The sequence below is a fragment of the Hyla sarda genome, unplaced genomic scaffold (genome assembly GCF_029499605.1).
Source record: "Hyla sarda isolate aHylSar1 unplaced genomic scaffold, aHylSar1.hap1 scaffold_231, whole genome shotgun sequence".
Lineage (NCBI taxonomy): Eukaryota > Metazoa > Chordata > Amphibia > Anura > Hylidae > Hyla > Hyla sarda.
The window spans coordinates 107706-127602 of NW_026608991.1; the positions used below are offsets into that span (position 1 = coordinate 107706).

At 44.1% G+C, this 19897-nt stretch overlaps 5 non-coding genes and 1 pseudogene across 5 annotated transcripts; all 6 read right to left on the reverse strand.

The window, feature by feature from the left end:
• Window positions 1–2067: 2067 nt before the first annotated feature.
• Window positions 2068–2258, reverse strand: LOC130322237 (U2 spliceosomal RNA). Its single transcript, XR_008867789.1, has one exon. It is a non-coding gene; the product is annotated as a U2 spliceosomal RNA (small nuclear RNA).
• A 2092-nt stretch (window positions 2259–4350) lies between these two features.
• Window positions 4351–4541, reverse strand: LOC130322239 (U2 spliceosomal RNA). The gene has a single exon (XR_008867790.1). It is a non-coding gene; the product is annotated as a U2 spliceosomal RNA (small nuclear RNA).
• Window positions 4542–6617: 2076 nt separating this feature from the next.
• LOC130322178 (U2 spliceosomal RNA) lies at window positions 6618–6793 on the reverse strand (annotated as a pseudogene).
• Window positions 6794–13595: 6802 nt separating this feature from the next.
• On the reverse strand, window positions 13596–13786 carry LOC130322208 (U2 spliceosomal RNA). Its single transcript, XR_008867764.1, has one exon. It is a non-coding gene; the product is annotated as a U2 spliceosomal RNA (small nuclear RNA).
• Window positions 13787–15885: 2099 nt separating this feature from the next.
• Window positions 15886–16076, reverse strand: LOC130322240 (U2 spliceosomal RNA). Its single transcript, XR_008867791.1, has one exon. It is a non-coding gene; the product is annotated as a U2 spliceosomal RNA (small nuclear RNA).
• Window positions 16077–18166: 2090 nt separating this feature from the next.
• On the reverse strand, window positions 18167–18357 carry LOC130322241 (U2 spliceosomal RNA). Its single transcript, XR_008867792.1, has one exon. It is a non-coding gene; the product is annotated as a U2 spliceosomal RNA (small nuclear RNA).
• Window positions 18358–19897: the final 1540 nt, after the last annotated feature.

Below are 19897 nucleotides of genomic sequence, written 5' to 3' on the forward strand. Positions count from 1 at the left end.
AGGTCCCCTTCATGGGCACTATCACTGCTTGCTGTCAGGGAGGCTGCCAGACAATTTTCCATGCACACTCTGGGCTGGGGGGCAGTCAACCACCAGTACACACAGCAGAACCTAAACCCATACCATTATTGCTAAGCAGCAAGACAGGGGCCCATTGCACTCCCACGGGGCCTTTTTAAATGCAATCCATAACCCGGATTTGCCAGGAACCCTTCTTACTCCTCCTACTTGCATGTGACACTGGGCTTAGGATCTGCATAGGAAACACACACACAAGCACACACCTACCTTTGTTGCCTGCAGATGCCTCCTTGGCTGTCCCCAAACGGTATCAAACCAACACCCACGGGAAGCTGTAAGCATAGAGGACATGCCTGCACCCCATTGGACTTACCTGTGTGGGTTAAATCCGGGTTATTTGACAACCTATGGCGGTGATGGTTCTGCTCAGGCAGAGCAGTGCTGATGCTCCTCATAAAGCTGTCGCTGCTGTGAAGGTTCTAGGTGACATCACAATCCCTATGGTTACATACACAACAAAGCTGGGTTGTTGTTGTTTACACTCTGCAAGGCCTGTGGAAGTGAGTGACATCATAGCACTGTAGTTCTGAGGGTTCTAGATGGATGCAACAATCTCCTGTTGCTTCTATGAAGGCCATAATAGACGACATCACCAAACAGCTCCATAGTCACATACACAGCAAAGGAGAGATGTTGTTTACACCTAGTGATGTCAGTGGTATTGAGTGACATCACAGCACAGTGCTAAGGCTCCTGGGCCTGGACACAGCAGCGGCTGCAATATCTCAACGGAGAATACGTTTATATATATGTGTGTGTGTGCGCGTATATATATATATATATATATATATATATATATATATATATATATATTTCTCCGCCGAAATCACTTTTAAACCCATTTCCACCTTTTTTTCCCTTCTCTTCCTCTTACTTTTTTTTCACGTTTTTTTTACGTTTTTCTCCTTTTCGCCTCTTTTCTGGGCGTATTATTCTTCTTTTTCTTCTTTTTTTTCGTCTAATGCATACCCCATCAGTGCAGCAATGCTTATTCAATACCGCCAGCAGATGGAGACACTGGGGGATAATTTTCTAAGGATTTATACTGATTTTTCCTGTCTGAATTTGTCGCACAGAAAGTTGCAGGCCAAATATGTGTGACATTTCTGCGACTTTAGCTTCTAGAGCATTTTTACAACATTATACATAGGTGCTGAATACATAAAAAGCGACTGTTCAGCGACAGACAAGTCGCATCGGCTGAAAGTAGGCCAGAATGTCAGTCCATGTTGGAGCAGGTTTAGATACAGTCTAAAGCATAGATCTCAAAGTCTGTGCACAGAATTTAGCAAGGGCCTCGCACCTTCTGATGCATCAGGTAGGTGCACTATAGCATAGCCTAACCCTCTGTACTTTGGTCTATATTGATGCGGGACATAGACAGCCAGCTGATGACCAATCCATTAGTGCAATGGATGGCTGGAAGCATTTGTCTTTGCCTTTGCAATACCACAGAAGCAATGCATGGTCAATGTACAGCAATGACACACCTGTGTGAACAGCCAGGAGACCCCCCCATGTTATGTTACATAGTTACATAGTTAGTACGGTCGAAAAAAGACATATGTCCATCAAGTTCAACCAGGGAATTAAGGGGTAGGGGTGTGGCGCGATATTGGGGAAGGGATGAGATTTTATATTTCTTCATAAGCATTAATCTTATTTTGTCAATTAGGAACATTCAGCACCCACCCGCTATCAAGGCAGCTGCCTATCATGTCATGCCCTACCTGCACAGGTGTGCTGGCTACTCAAATGATCCAATTAAGGAGGCCATTTAGTCAGCAGCAGCAGAAGTCCTGTGCCTGGACGCTCCAACAGCGGCCAGACACAAGCAGAAGCAGCAGAAGCAGCAGCAGCACCACCTTTTGTTTTTTGGCTGCAGCAGCAGCAGCAGCAGCAGCAAGGCCCACAGGGCTGGCTAGCTGGCTAGCCAGCAAGCAGGTAGCAATGAAAGTAGGAATCTTTCTTTTTAACCCTGTAAGGGGGTGGTGCACTGTACCCGAAGATACTGCCATATCGGGTCAATGCATAGGGCGACGGAAGCAAGCTTCGAAATCGGCCCCCGTTCTCAAAAATCCATTTAATATATGGTCCCCAGATAGGGGACGTATCAGATATTAAACTGATAAGAACAGATACTACACTTGATCTTAGCCAAAAGGCCGAGAAGCGATAACCGTGAAAGGGGCGGGCCCAACAAGGTCCCCTTCATGGGCACTATCACTGCTTGCTGTCAGGGAGGCTGCCAGACAATTTTCCATGCACACTCTGGGCTGGGGGGCAGTCAACCACCAGTACACACAGCAGAACCTAAACCCATACCATTATTGCTAAGCAGCAAGACAGGGGCCCATTGCACTCCCACGGGGCCTTTTTAAATGCAATCCATAACCCGGATTTGCCAGGAACCCTTCTTACTCCTCCTACTTGCATGTGACACTGGGCTTAGGATCTGCATAGGAAACACACACACAAGCACACACCTACCTTTGTTGCCTGCAGATGCCTCCTTGGCTGTCCCCAAACGGTATCAAACCAACACCCACGGGAAGCTGTAAGCATAGAGGACATGCCTGCACCCCATTGGACTTACCTGTGTGGGTTAAATCCGGGTTATTTGACAACCTATGGCGGTGATGGTTCTGCTCAGGCAGAGCAGTGCTGATGCTCCTCATAAAGCTGTCGCTGCTGTGAAGGTTCTAGGTGACATCACAATCCCTATGGTTACATACACAACAAAGCTGGGTTGTTGTTGTTTACACTCTGCAAGGCCTGTGGAAGTGAGTGACATCATAGCACTGTAGTTCTGAGGGTTCTAGATGGATGCAACAATCTCCTGTTGCTTCTATGAAGGCCATAATAGACGACATCACCAAACAGCTCCATAGTCACATACACAGCAAAGGAGAGATGTTGTTTACACCTAGTGATGTCAGTGGTATTGAGTGACATCACAGCACAGTGCTAAGGCTCCTGGGCCTGGACACAGCAGCGGCTGCAATATCTCAACGGAGAATACGTTTATATATATGTGTGTGTGTGCGCGTATATATATATATATATATATATATATATATATATATATATATATATATATTTCTCCGCCGAAATCACTTTTAAACCCATTTCCACCTTTTTTTCCCTTCTCTTCCTCTTACTTTTTTTTCACGTTTTTTTACGTTTTTCTCCTTTTCGCCTCTTTTCTGGGCGTATTATTCTTCTTTTTCTTCTTTTTTTTCGTCTAATGCATACCCCATCAGTGCAGCAATGCTTATTCAATACCGCCAGCAGATGGAGACACTGGGGGATAATTTTCTAAGGATTTATACTGATTTTTCCTGTCTGAATTTGTCGCACAGAAAGTTGCAGGCCAAATATGTGTGACATTTCTGCGACTTTAGCTTCTAGAGCATTTTTACAACATTATACATAGGTGCTGAATACATAAAAAGCGACTGTTCAGCGACAGACAAGTCGCATCGGCTGAAAGTAGGCCAGAATGTCAGTCCATGTTGGAGCAGGTTTAGATACAGTCTAAAGCATAGATCTCAAAGTCTGTGCACAGAATTTAGCAAGGGCCTCGCACCTTCTGATGCATCAGGTAGGTGCACTATAGCATAGCCTAACCCTCTGTACTTTGGTCTATATTGATGCGGGACATAGACAGCCAGCTGATGACCAATCCATTAGTGCAATGGATGGCTGGAAGCATTTGTCTTTGCCTTTGCAATACCACAGAAGCAATGCATGGTCAGTGTACAGCAATGACACACCTGTGTGAACAGCCAGGAGACCCCCCCATGTTATGTTACATAGTTACATAGTTAGTACGGTCGAAAAAAGACATATGTCCATCAAGTTCAACCAGGGAATTAAGGGGTAGGGGTGTGGCGCGATATTGGGGAAGGGATGAGATTTTATATTTCTTCATAAGCATTAATCTTATTTTGTCAATTAGGAACATTCAGCACCCACCCGCTATCAAGGCAGCTGCCTATCATGTCATGCCCTACCTGCACAGGTGTGCTGGCTACTCAAATGATCCAATTAAGGAGGCCATTTAGTCAGCAGCAGCAGAAGTCCTGTGCCTGGACGCTCCAACAGCGGCCAGACACAAGCAGAAGCAGCAGAAGCAGCAGCAGCACCACCTTTTGTTTTTTGGCTGCAGCAGCAGCAGCAGCAGCAAGGCCCACAGGGCTGGCTAGCTGGCTAGCCAGCAAGCAGGTAGCAATGAAAGTAGGAATCTTTCTTTTTAACCCTGTAAGGGGGTGGTGCACTGTACCCGAAGATACTGCCATATCGGGTCAATGCATAGGGCGACGGAAGCAAGCTTCGAAATCGGCCCCCGTTCTCAAAAATCCATTTAATATATGGTCCCCAGATAGGGGACGTATCAGATATTAAACTGATAAGAACAGATACTACACTTGATCTTAGCCAAAAGGCCGAGAAGCGATAACCGTGAAAGGGGCGGGCCCAACAAGGTCCCCTTCATGGGCACTATCACTGCTTGCTGTCAGGGAGGCTGCCAGACAATTTTCCATGCACACTCTGGGCTGGGGGGCAGTCAACCACCAGTACACACAGCAGAACCTAAACCCATACCATTATTGCTAAGCAGCAAGACAGGGGCCCATTGCACTCCCACGGGGCCTTTTTAAATGCAATCCATAACCCGGATTTGCCAGGAACCCTTCTTACTCCTCCTACTTGCATGTGACACTGGGCTTAGGATCTGCATAGGAAACACACACACAAGCACACACCTACCTTTGTTGCCTGCAGATGCCTCCTTGGCTGTCCCCAAACGGTATCAAACCAACACCCACGGGAAGCTGTAAGCATAGAGGACATGCCTGCACCCCATTGGACTTACCTGTGTGGGTTAAATCCGGGTTATTTGACAACCTATGGCGGTGATGGTTCTGCTCAGGCAGAGCAGTGCTGATGCTCCTCATAAAGCTGTCGCTGCTGTGAAGGTTCTAGGTGACATCACAATCCCTATGGTTACATACACAACAAAGCTGGGTTGTTGTTGTTTACACTCTGCAAGGCCTGTGGAAGTGAGTGACATCATAGCACTGTAGTTCTGAGGGTTCTAGATGGATGCAACAATCTCCTGTTGCTTCTATGAAGGCCATAATAGACGACATCACCAAACAGCTCCATAGTCACATACACAGCAAAGGAGAGATGTTGTTTACACCTAGTGATGTCAGTGGTATTGAGTGACATCACAGCACAGTGCTAAGGCTCCTGGGCCTGGACACAGCAGCGGCTGCAATATCTCAACGGAGAATACGTTTATATATATGTGTGTGTGTGCGCGTATATATATATATATATATATATATATATATATATTTCTCCGCCGAAATCACTTTTAAACCCATTTCCACCTTTTTTTCCCTTCTCTTCCTCTTACTTTTTTTTCACGTTTTTTTACGTTTTTCTCCTTTTCGCCTCTTTTCTGGGCGTATTATTCTTCTTTTTCTTCTTTTTTTTCGTCTAATGCATACCCCATCAGTGCAGCAATGCTTATTCAATACCGCCAGCAGATGGAGACACTGGGGGATAATTTTCTAAGGATTTATACTGATTTTTCCTGTCTGAATTTGTCGCACAGAAAGTTGCAGGCCAAATATGTGTGACATTTCTGCGACTTTAGCTTCTAGAGCATTTTTACAACATTATACATAGGTGCTGAATACATAAAAAGCGACTGTTCAGCGACAGACAAGTCGCATCGGCTGAAAGTAGGCCAGAATGTCAGTCCATGTTGGAGCAGGTTTAGATACAGTCTAAAGCATAGATCTCAAAGTCTGTGCACAGAATTTAGCAAGGGCCTCGCACCTTCTGATGCATCAGGTAGGTGCACTATAGCATAGCCTAACCCTCTGTACTTTGGTCTATATTGATGCGGGACATAGACAGCCAGCTGATGACCAATCCATTAGTGCAATGGATGGCTGGAAGCATTTGTCTTTGCCTTTGCAATACCACAGAAGCAATGCATGGTCAATGTACAGCAATGACACACCTGTGTGAACAGCCAGGAGACCCCCCCATGTTATGTTACATAGTTACATAGTTAGTACGGTCGAAAAAAGACATATGTCCATCAAGTTCAACCAGGGAATTAAGGGGTAGGGGTGTGGCGCGATATTGGGGAAGGGATGAGATTTTATATTTCTTCATAAGCATTAATCTTATTTTGTCAATTAGGAACATTCAGCACCCACCCGCTATCAAGGCAGCTGCCTATCATGTCATGCCCTACCTGCACAGGTGTGCTGGCTACTCAAATGATCCAATTAAGGAGGCCATTTAGTCAGCACAAGCAGAAGTCCTGTGCCTGGACGCTCCAACAGCGGCCAGACACAAGCAGAAGCAGCAGAAGCAGCAGCAGCACCACCTTTTGTTTTTTGGCTGCAGCAGCAGCAGCAGCAGCAAGGCCCACAGGGCTGGCTAGCTGGCTAGCCAGCAAGCAGGTAGCAATGAAAGTAGGAATCTTTCTTTTTAACCCTGTAAGGGGGTGGTGCACTGTACCCGAAGATACTGCCATATCGGGTCAATGCATAGGGCGACGGAAGCAAGCTTCGAAATCGGCCCCCGTTCTCAAAAATCCATTTAATATATGGTCCCCAGATAGGGGACGTATCAGATATTAAACTGATAAGAACAGATTTTTTACTTTTAGATATAATATTCTTAGACTAAAAGACCTTACGCAGTCCAGATTATACTTAGTCTGCTAAAAGCATATTCCACAGATGTAGATTCCAAAGACTTTTAGCCACTTTGTGACCTAATCTTTTTTTATCCAATAAATAGAAAACATACATCTCACTAAGAGCTAGGCGAACACAATCTTTAGAGGTAATAGTGTCTCTTTTAAAAAGAAGAATATTCCTCGTCTTCCATAGTGCAATTTTAATACAATTTATACTAATCCACAAAACCCGAGACTTTTCCACAGATAAAACATTATAAAATCCATATAAAATAACTTCATGATTTAAAAAATTAAGATCAGAAATGAATTTTAGTAAGGGTCCTATCAAATGCCATATCTCTTGGGCGTAAAAACAGTTCCAAAAAAGGTGTAAAACTGTTTCCTCACTAGGACACCCCATTCTCGGGCACTTTGCACTACGACACAATCCTCTTCTGTGTTGGAATTCTCTGGTAGGCAAACATTGATGTGCTATCTGCCAGGCCAGATCTTTTAAGTCATTAGATAAGAATCCCATATTCACCATCCTCCAAACTCTTAGAGATTTCTCAGTGGAATAATTAGATATTAAGCAAATCTGTTCTATCTTCCTGATTTCAGGAACTAATTTTCGTGCATTACTACAAATTTCTTGACTAAAATTAGCAATGCCATAAATACGAATAATCTTTTCTAAAACCACATAGTGCGCTGGGGGAATAAATAAGATTGGGGACGTTAAAGGTAAGGTTATCCACTTTCTTTTTCTAAAAATGTGACCTGCAGCATATTTTAAAAAATAAGACCAATAACAGTTTCTTTGCAAGCCATTAAAACACATAGAAAAAAAGTGAATATATAAAAACCTTTTTAAATCAGGCACATCCTTACCCCCCAATTTCTTTGTCTTCATCATTACATCTCTCCTGAGTTTATCCATTTTAGACCCCCATAAAAAATGAAAGCAAATCTTGTTTAAAAACTTTAAGGTGCGTTCACTCGGTGGGAAAACCAAGCTTAAATATAGCATGATAGGTAGCAACAAAGCTTTCATTATCAGTACTTTTCCTTCTATTGTTAATTTCCTCATTTTCCAAAAACTTATTTTCTTTTGCACTTTCTCTTTGACGATGGACCAGCTTTCCTCTCCATTATTTTCATTGTCAAAGATGACACCCAAGATTTTGATTTTATCATATTGCACATTCACCTCCGTATTGCCCCAATTCCCTATTGCAAAGCAATCACATTTATTTTTATTTAATTTGAAGCCAGAGCCCTCACAAAAAAATTCTGTCTGTCTGATAGCACGTTTCAGGGATGGTTCATCTGGACATAGAATATTAACATCATCCATGTATGCTATCGTCTTTACGCTCTGTCCTCCACTTCCAGGGATTGGCACTCCTCTAATGAGCTTATCTTTTCTCAAAACATTCAACAGAGGTTCTATTGCACATATGAAAAGAATGGGTGATAGGGGGCACCCCTGTTTCACCCCAGACTGTAAACATACCTCTTGGGATAAAAAACCGTTAATTAAAATACGACTAAAACAGTTTTTATATAAAAGTGCAATTTTTCCAACAATAAAATCAGGAAAATTCATTTTCTTTAAAACCAACCATAAAAAATCATGAGAAACACGGTCATAAGCCTTTTGAAAATCCAAGGATAAAATTGCCAATTTCTGATCACATTGTTTCTGATACCATAAAACATCTTTTACAAGGTTTAGATGATCACTTATTTTCCTTCCAGGTACTCCGCATACTTGGTCACTGTGTATAACCTTAGAAATTACCTGCTTGAGCCTATTTGCTAAAATTTTTGCTAAAACCTTATAGTCTGTATTTAGCAGGGTAATAGGCCTCCAATTTTCTAATTTAGAGATGTCTCCTTTTTTAAAAATCAGAGTAACAACACCATCTCTCCAGGACGCAGGTAAAATCTCAGATTTAAAAGCACAGTTAAAAATACCTAAAAGATCATCTTTTAAAATGGACCAAAAACACAGATAAAATTCAACTGGCAACCCATCCGAACCAGGTGTTTTACCATTTAAAAAACTCTTAAAAGTGCTTAAAAGTTCAGGTAAAAAGATTTCATCACAAAGGCTCTCTTGGTCAGTTTTGTCAAGTTTTGAATCCAAGGTATCTAAAACATCATTAGTAAAGGAAATATCAATATCTTTTTTATTAAAAAGCTCCTGATAAAATACTTGTGCTTCTCGCAACATCTCTTCATTAGTTATCTTCCCTTCTATTACAGATATCATTTCTTTCTTTCCCACCACCTTCTTAAAAAAGAATCTCGAACACTTTTCATCATTCTCCAGACATTGCACCTTGCTGTTAAAAATCATTTCTTTTCCTTTTTGACTAATGGCATTTTTTATTTCATTCTTTGTCTGAGCAATAACATCATCCATCTCAAGCCCGGCTTGCTTTAGTTTATAATATGTTTGGATTTTAGTGTTTAACATTTTAAACCATAACTTTTTCTCCTTAGCCTTTTGGATGCCCACACGGATAAAAAACAGTTTAGTCCACTTTTTAACATCCTCCCACCAATCCAAAATATTTTTATATTGGGATTGACGCAATCTCCATTTGTTATAAGCAGCAATAAAATCATTTTTTGTTTTCATGTCCTCTAATAAAGTAGTGTTGAGCTTCCAAACGCCTCTGCCTTTCTCTAGGCCAGGTAAAGTGACATGTGCATGTAATAACTTATGATCAGAGAAAATATTCGATAAAAGAGAAACCTCAACTAGATTAAAACTTTCCGATAAAAAAATAAAATCAATCCTGGATTTGCAGACATTATTTTCCCATGTGTAACCAGGGTCGTCTGGGTATTTTCTCCTCCAGACATCGGTAAAGTTAAAATCCTCAGTCATACTCTTAATCTGTTTCTCTGTTTTATCCACTCTGACATGCACACTTCCACTCTCACGATGATCACCACTCATACAACAATTAAAATCTCCAGCCATTAAAATAGGTGTTGAACCTGGGATAAAAGCCTGAATATCATTAATCAAGTCGGCTCTCTCATTTTTTTCAGGAGAAGCATAGATGTTAAAAAGCTTAATCTCTGAGCCATTGTACTTAATATTAACTAATAGCGCTCTACCAGGTATAATTTCTAAGAAGGACAAAACTTGTACATCTGAACCTCTAAACAAGATCCCAACACCTGAAGATCTGTTCAGATTGTCACCCGACCAGACCGATGGTCCCAAAGTCCAGCTACGACAAAGGTCCTCATAATTTGGACTATGTTCAATTCCACATTCTTGTAAAAAGAACAGAGAACAGTCCAAGGTCTCTAAAAAACTAAACAAAGCAGCCCTTCTCGTAGGGCTCTTTAGACCTCTCACATTAAGAGAGGAGCACTTTAAGGAAGCTATTCGCTACTGGAGTTTGAGTCCGATATGAAACCCACAGGTGACTCCGGGCTTTCGAACTCTTTGATATTTTTTGGATCGGACGCTGATCTTATAGAAGGCCTCCATGCATGTTGACTGTCCTCACATTCGTCTGAGCTTTTTTTGACAGGCCGTTTAATGCCAAGTTGTGGCTCATCTCCAAGTTCCTTCTTCCGCTTGATCTCCTTCACGCCAACCTCCATGGCTTCACTGCTCACTAGTGACCCTCCACCACCAGAACCCTCCACAGAAGGTCTCCCCTCTGTCTCAGGCACAGCAGAAAGGTCCATAAGCTCCGCCACGACATGAGAAGTTACAGCCGGCTTTTCTGAAGGCGCCTCAGACCGCTGGGGTGCTTTCGCAGGTGGTACTTCAGCTTGCACTACACCCACTCTCCCCGCTACACGGTCAGCCCACGATCTAGCTACACTGGAACGGAGACTGCAATCTTTAAAGGCATGGCCTTCTTCACCACAAATGTTGCAGACGATTTTAGCACAGTCCTTAGAAACATGGCCTTCTTGATTGCACCGACCACAGCGAACTGTAGTGTCCGTGCAAACTTCCATAGTATGTCCGAATTTCTTACATTTCCTACAAAAAGTAGGCATCTCGGGATAAAACAAATAGCCCTTATCCCGACCGATAGAAAAGTTGGAGGGTGGATGACACAACCCTCCAATGCCAGTAGCATCCTCCTTCATTTTCACAAAAAACTTATGTTTCCCCGTCCATAGGTCTTCTGAATTCATCACCTTATGGGAATACTTAACAGAACTGCAGTATTTCCCCAAAAAGAGCTCAATATGGGACACAGTCACAAAGGGATTGTGCATACACACAACTAGAGGAATATCGCCTCCAGTATACAACACTGTGACCGTGATCCCATCAAGCTCAGCAAGGTCTTGATTGCTTTTCAGCTTCTCAAAAAGATTCTGGCATGCATAAGCAGAGTCCAGAGTTAGGATGAAGCTGCCCTTCCGAGGATCTCTGAGACAGACGATGTTCTCTTTCTTCACCCCAAGAAGCTTGTAGAGAGTTTCTTTCACAAAATAAGAAAGTTGGACGAGTTCTTGCTTGTCTTCATCAACATCAAAGCGAAAGGAAAAACGAATCCGCGTTTCACCGGATGTAAGGTAACGGATGCGAACACCCATCTTGTCGATCGCCTTTTCGGTTCCTCGTAGCAGCCCCCCTTGGAAAAGGTAGGACAAACTCCCAGGATCCTCCTGACCAGACACTTGATCTAGCCAAAAGGCCGAGAAGCGATAACCGTGAAAGGGGCGGGCCCAACAAGGTCCCCTTCATGGGCACTATCACTGCTTGCTGTCAGGGAGGCTGCCAGACAATTTTCCATGCACACTCTGGGCTGGGGGGCAGTCAACCACCAGTACACACAGCAGAACCTAAACCCATACCATTATTGCTAAGCAGCAAGACAGGGGCCCATTGCACTCCCACGGGGCCTTTTTAAATGCAATCCATAACCCGGATTTGCCAGGAACCCTTCTTACTCCTCCTACTTGCATGTGACACTGGGCTTAGGATCTGCATAGGAAACACACACACAAGCACACACCTACCTTTGTTGCCTGCAGATGCCTCCTTGGCTGTCCCCAAACGGTATCAAACCAACACCCACGGGAAGCTGTAAGCATAGAGGACATGCCTGCACCCCATTGGACTTACCTGTGTGGGTTAAATCCGGGTTATTTGACAACCTATGGCGGTGATGGTTCTGCTCAGGCAGAGCAGTGCTGATGCTCCTCATAAAGCTGTCGCTGCTGTGAAGGTTCTAGGTGACATCACAATCCCTATGGTTACATACACAACAAAGCTGGGTTGTTGTTGTTTACACTCTGCAAGGCCTGTGGAAGTGAGTGACATCATAGCACTGTAGTTCTGAGGGTTCTAGATGGATGCAACAATCTCCTGTTGCTTCTATGAAGGCCATAATAGACGACATCACCAAACAGCTCCATAGTCACATACACAGCAAAGGAGAGATGTTGTTTACACCTAGTGATGTCAGTGGTATTGAGTGACATCACAGCACAGTGCTAAGGCTCCTGGGCCTGGACACAGCAGCGGCTGCAATATCTCAACGGAGAATACGTTTATATATATGTGTGTGTGTGCGCGTATATATATATATATATATATATATATATATATATATATATATTTCTCCGCCGAAATCACTTTTAAACCCATTTCCACCTTTTTTTCCCTTCTCTTCCTCTTACTTTTTTTTCACGTTTTTTTACGTTTTTCTCCTTTTCGCCTCTTTTCTGGGCGTATTATTCTTCTTTTTCTTCTTTTTTTTCGTCTAATGCATACCCCATCAGTGCAGCAATGCTTATTCAATACCGCCAGCAGATGGAGACACTGGGGGATAATTTTCTAAGGATTTATACTGATTTTTCCTGTCTGAATTTGTCGCACAGAAAGTTGCAGGCCAAATATGTGTGACATTTCTGCGACTTTAGCTTCTAGAGCATTTTTACAACATTATACATAGGTGCTGAATACATAAAAAGCGACTGTTCAGCGACAGACAAGTCGCATCGGCTGAAAGTAGGCCAGAATGTCAGTCCATGTTGGAGCAGGTTTAGATACAGTCTAAAGCATAGATCTCAAAGTCTGTGCACAGAATTTAGCAAGGGCCTCGCACCTTCTGATGCATCAGGTAGGTGCACTATAGCATAGCCTAACCCTCTGTACTTTGGTCTATATTGATGCGGGACATAGACAGCCAGCTGATGACCAATCCATTAGTGCAATGGATGGCTGGAAGCATTTGTCTTTGCCTTTGCAATACCACAGAAGCAATGCATGGTCAATGTACAGCAATGACACACCTGTGTGAACAGCCAGGAGACCCCCCCATGTTATGTTACATAGTTACATAGTTAGTACGGTCGAAAAAAGACATATGTCCATCAAGTTCAACCAGGGAATTAAGGGGTAGGGGTGTGGCGCGATATTGGGGAAGGGATGAGATTTTATATTTCTTCATAAGCATTAATCTTATTTTGTCAATTAGGAACATTCAGCACCCACCCGCTATCAAGGCAGCTGCCTATCATGTCATGCCCTACCTGCACAGGTGTGCTGGCTACTCAAATGATCCAATTAAGGAGGCCATTTAGTCAGCAGCAGCAGAAGTCCTGTGCCTGGACGCTCCAACAGCGGCCAGACACAAGCAGAAGCAGCAGAAGCAGCAGCAGCACCACCTTTTGTTTTTTGGCTGCAGCAGCAGCAGCAGCAGCAGCAGCAAGGCCCACAGGGCTGGCTAGCTGGCTAGCCAGCAAGCAGGTAGCAATGAAAGTAGGAATCTTTCTTTTTAACCCTGTAAGGGGGTGGTGCACTGTACCCGAAGATACTGCCATATCGGGTCAATGCATAGGGCGACGGAAGCAAGCTTCGAAATCGGCCCCCGTTCTCAAAAATCCATTTAATATATAGTCCCCAGATAGGGGACGTATCAGATATTAAACTGATAAGAACAGATACTACACTTGATCTTAGCCAAAAGGCCGAGAAGCGATAACCGTGAAAGGGGCGGGCCCAACAAGGTCCCCTTCATGGGCACTATCACTGCTTGCTGTCAGGGAGGCTGCCAGACAATTTTCCATGCACACTCTGGGCTGGGGGGCAGTCAACCACCAGTACACACAGCAGAACCTAAACCCATACCATTATTGCTAAGCAGCAAGACAGGGGCCCATTGCACTCCCACGGGGCCTTTTTAAATGCAATCCATAACCCGGATTTGCCAGGAACCCTTCTTACTCCTCCTACTTGCATGTGACACTGGGCTTAGGATCTGCATAGGAAACACACACACAAGCACACACCTACCTTTGTTGCCTGCAGATGCCTCCTTGGCTGTCCCCAAACGGTATCAAACCAACACCCACGGGAAGCTGTAAGCATAGAGGACATGCCTGCACCCCATTGGACTTACCTGTGTGGGTTAAATCCGGGTTATTTGACAACCTATGGCGGTGATGGTTCTGCTCAGGCAGAGCAGTGCTGATGCTCCTCATAAAGCTGTCGCTGCTGTGAAGGTTCTAGGTGACATCACAATCCCTATGGTTACATACACAACAAAGCTGGGTTGTTGTTGTTTACACTCTGCAAGGCCTGTGGAAGTGAGTGACATCATAGCACTGTAGTTCTGAGGGTTCTAGATGGATGCAACAATCTCCTGTTGCTTCTATGAAGGCCATAATAGACGACATCACCAAACAGCTCCATAGTCACATACACAGCAAAGGAGAGATGTTGTTTACACCTAGTGATGTCAGTGGTATTGAGTGACATCACAGCACAGTGCTAAGGCTCCTGGGCCTGGACACAGCAGCGGCTGCAATATCTCAACGGAGAATACGTTTATATATATGTGTGTGTGTGCGCGTATATATATATATATATATATATATATATATATATATATATATATATATATATATATTTCTCCGCCGAAATCACTTTTAAACCCATTTCCACCTTTTTTTCCCTTCTCTTCCTCTTACTTTTTTTTCACGTTTTTTTACGTTTTTCTCCTTTTCGCCTCTTTTCTGGGCGTATTATTCTTCTTTTTCTTCTTTTTTTTTCGTCTAATGCATACCCCATCAGTGCAGCAATGCTTATTCAATACCGCCAGCAGATGGAGACACTGGGGGATAATTTTCTAAGGATTTATACTGATTTTTCCTGTCTGAATTTGTCGCACAGAAAGTTGCAGGCCAAATATGTGTGACATTTCTGCGACTTTAGCTTCTAGAGCATTTTTACAACATTATACATAGGTGCTGAATACATAAAAAGCGACTGTTCAGCGACAGACAAGTCGCATCGGCTGAAAGTAGGCCAGAATGTCAGTCCATGTTGGAGCAGGTTTAGATACAGTCTAAAGCATAGATCTCAAAGTCTGTGCACAGAATTTAGCAAGGGCCTCGCACCTTCTGATGCATCAGGTAGGTGCACTATAGCATAGCCTAACCCTCTGTACTTTGGTCTATATTGATGCGGGACATAGACAGCCAGCTGATGACCAATCCATTAGTGCAATGGATGGCTGGAAGCATTTGTCTTTGCCTTTGCAATACCACAGAAGCAATGCATGGTCAATGTACAGCAATGACACACCTGTGTGAACAGCCAGGAGACCCCCCCATGTTATGTTACATAGTTACATAGTTAGTACGGTCGAAAAAAGACATATGTCCATCAAGTTCAACCAGGGAATTAAGGGGTAGGGGTGTGGCGCGATATTGGGGAAGGGATGAGATTTTATATTTCTTCATAAGCATTAATCTTATTTTGTCAATTAGGAACATTCAGCACCCACCCGCTATCAAGGCAGCTGCCTATCATGTCATGCCCTACCTGCACAGGTGTGCTGGCTACTCAAATGATCCAATTAAGGAGGCCATTTAGTCAGCAGCAGCAGAAGTCCTGTGCCTGGACGCTCCAACAGCGGCCAGACACAAGCAGAAGCAGCAGAAGCAGCAGCAGCACCACCTTTTGTTTTTTGGCTGCAGCAGCAGCAGCAGCAGCAAGGCCCACAGGGCTGGCTAGCTGGCTAGCCAGCAAGCAGGTAGCAATGAAAGTAGGAATCTTTCTTTTTAACCCTGTAAGGGGGTGGTGCACTGTACCCGAAGATACTGCCATATCGGGTCAATGCATAGGGCGACGGAAGCAAGCTTCGAAATCGGCCCCCGTTCTCAAAAATCCATTTAATATATGGTCCCCAGATAGGGGACGTATCAGATATTAAACTGATAAGAACAGATACTACACTTGATCTTAGCCAAAAGGCCGAGAAGCGATAACCGTGAAAGGGGCGGGCCCAACAAGGTCCCCTTCATGGGCACTATCACTGCTTGCTGTCAGGGAGGCTGCCAGACAATTTTCCATGCACACTCTGGGCTGGGGGGCAGTCAACCACCAGTACACACAGCAGAACCTAAACCCATACCATTATTGCTAAGCAGCAAGACAGGGGCCCATTGCACTCCCACGGGGCCTTTTTAAATGCAATCCATAACCCGGATTTGCCAGGAACCCTTCTTACTCCTCCTACTTGCATGTGACACTGGGCTTAGGATCTGCATAGGAAACACACACACAAGCACACACCTACCTTTGTTGCCTGCAGATGCCTCCTTGGCTGTCCCCAAACGGTATCAAACCAACACCCACGGGAAGCTGTAAGCATAGAGGACATGCCTGCACCCCATTGGACTTACCTGTGTGGGTTAAATCCGGGTTATTTGACAACCTATGGCGGTGATGGTTCTGCTCAGGCAGAGCAGTGCTGATGCTCCTCATAAAGCTGTCGCTGCTGTGAAGGTTCTAGGTGACATCACAATCCCTATGGTTACATACACAACAAAGCTGGGTTGTTGTTGTTTACACTCTGCAAGGCCTGTGGAAGTGAGTGACATCATAGCACTGTAGTTCTGAGGGTTCTAGATGGATGCAACAATCTCCTGTTGCTTCTATGAAGGCCATAATAGACGACATCACCAAACAGCTCCATAGTCACATACACAGCAAAGGAGAGATGTTGTTTACACCTAGTGATGTCAGTGGTATTGAGTGACATCACAGCACAGTGCTAAGGCTCCTGGGCCTGGACACAGCAGCGGCTGCAATATCTCAACGGAGAATACGTTTATATATATGTGTGTGTGTGCGCGTATATATATATATATATATATATATATATATATATATATATATTTCTCCGCCGAAATCACTTTTAAACCCATTTCCACCTTTTTTTCCCTTCTCTTCCTCTTACTTTTTTTTCACGTTTTTTTACGTTTTTCTCCTTTTCGCCTCTTTTCTGGGCGTATTATTCTTCTTTTTCTTCTTTTTTTTCGTCTAATGCATACCCCATCAGTGCAGCAATGCTTATTCAATACCGCCAGCAGATGGAGACACTGGGGGATAATTTTCTAAGGATCTATACTGATTTTTCCTGTCTGAATTTGTCGCACAGAAAGTTGCAGGCCAAATATGTGTGACATTTCTGCGACTTTAGCTTCTAGAGCATTTTTACAACATTATACATAGGTGCTGAATACATAAAAAGCGACTGTTCAGCGACAGACAAGTCGCATCGGCTGAAAGTAGGCCAGAATGTCAGTCCATGTTGGAGCAGGTTTAGATACAGTCTAAAGCATAGATCTCAAAGTCTGTGCACAGAATTTAGCAAGGGCCTCGCACCTTCTGATGCATCAGGTAGGTGCACTATAGCATAGCCTAACCCTCTGTACTTTGGTCTATATTGATGCGGGACATAGACAGCCAGCTGATGACCAATCCATTAGTGCAATGGATGGCTGGAAGCATTTGTCTTTGCCTTTGCAATACCACAGAAGCAATGCATGGTCAATGTACAGCAATGACACACCTGTGTGAACAGCCAGGAGACCCCCCCATGTTATGTTACATAGTTACATAGTTAGTACGGTCGAAAAAAGACATATGTCCATCAAGTTCAACCAGGGAATTAAGGGGTAGGGGTGTGGCGCGATATTGGGGAAGGGATGAGATTTTATATTTCTTCATAAGCATTAATCTTATTTTGTCAATTAGGAACATTCAGCACCCACCCGCTATCAAGGCAGCTGCCTATCATGTCATGCCCTACCTGCACAGGTGTGCTGGCTACTCAAATGATCCAATTAAGGAGGCCATTTAGTCAGCAGCAGCAGAAGTCCTGTGCCTGGACGCTCCAACAGCGGCCAGACACAAGCAGAAGCAGCAGAAGCAGCAGCAGCACCACCTTTTGTTTTTTGGCTGCAGCAGCAGCAGCAGCAGCAGCAGCAAGGCCCACAGGGCTGGCTAGCTGGCTAGCCAGCAAGCAGGTAGCAATGAAAGTAGGAATCTTTCTTTTTAACCCTGTAAGGGGGTGGTGCACTGTACCCGAAGATACTGCCATATCGGGTCAATGCATAGGGCGACGGAAGCAAGCTTCGAAATCGGCCCCCGTTCTCAAAAATCCATTTAATATATGGTCCCCAGATAGGGGACGTATCAGATATTAAACTGATAAGAACAGATACTACACTTGATCTTAGCCAAAAGGCCGAGAAGCGATAACCGTGAAAGGGGCGGGCCCAACAAGGTCCCCTTCATGGGCACTATCACTGCTTGCTGTCAGGGAGGCTGCCAGACAATTTTCCATGCACACTCTGGGCTGGGGGGCAGTCAACCACCAGTACACACAGCAGAACCTAAACCCATACCATTATTGCTAAGCAGCAAGACAGGGGCCCATTGCACTCCCACGGGGCCTTTTTAAATGCAATCCATAACCCGGATTTGCCAGGAACCCTTCTTACTCCTCCTACTTGCATGTGACACTGGGCTTAGGATCTGCATAGGAAACACACACACAAGCACACACCTACCTTTGTTGCCTGCAGATGCCTCCTTGGCTGTCCCCAAACGGTATCAAACCAACACCCACGGGAAGCTGTAAGCATAGAGGACATGCCTGCACCCCATTGGACTTACCTGTGTGGGTTAAATCCGGGTTATTTGACAACCTATGGCGGTGATGGTTCTGCTCAGGCAGAGCAGTGCTGATGCTCCTCATAAAGCTGTCGCTGCTGTGAAGGTTCTAGGTGACATCACAATCCCTATGGTTACATACACAACAAAGCTGGGTTGTTGTTGTTTACACTCTGCAAGGCCTGTGGAAGTGAGTGACATCATAGCACTGTAGTTCTGAGGGTTCTAGATGGATGCAACAATCTCCTGTTGCTTCTATGAAGGCCATAATAGACGACATCACCAAACAGCTCCATAGTCACATACACAGCAAAGGAGAGATGTTGTTTACACCTAGTGATGTCAGTGGTATTGAGTGACATCACAGCACAGTGCTAAGGCTCCTGGGCCTGGACACAGCAGCGGCTGCAATATCTCAACGGAGAATACGTTTATATATATGTGTGTGTGTGCGCGTATATATATATATATATATATATATATATATATATATATATATATTTCTCCGCCGAAATCACTTTTAAACCCATTTCCACCTTTTTTTCCCTTCTCTTCCTCTTACTTTTTTTTCACGTTTTTTTACGTTTTTCTCCTTTTCGCCTCTTTTCTGGGCGTATTATTCTTCTTTTTCTTCTTTTTTTTCGTCTAATGCATACCCCATCAGTGCAGCAATGCTTATTCAATACCGCCAGCAGATGGAGACACTGGGGGATAATTTTCTAAGGATTTATACTGATTTTTCCTGTCTGAATTTGTCGCACAGAAAGTTGCAGGCCAAATATGTGTGACATTTCTGCGACTTTAGCTTCTAGAGCATTTTTACAACATTATACATAGGTGCTGAATACATAAAAAGCGACTGTTCAGCGACAGACAAGTCGCATCGGCTGAAAGTAGGCCAGAATGTCAGTCCATGTTGGAGCAGGTTTAGATACAGTCTAAAGCATAGATCTCAAAGTCTGTGCACAGAATTTAGCAAGGGCCTCGCACCTTCTGATGCATCAGGTAGGTGCACTATAGCATAGCCTAACCCTCTGTACTTTGGTCTATATTGATGCGGGACATAGACAGCCAGCTGATGACCAATCCATTAGTGCAATGGATGGCTGGAAGCATTTGTCTTT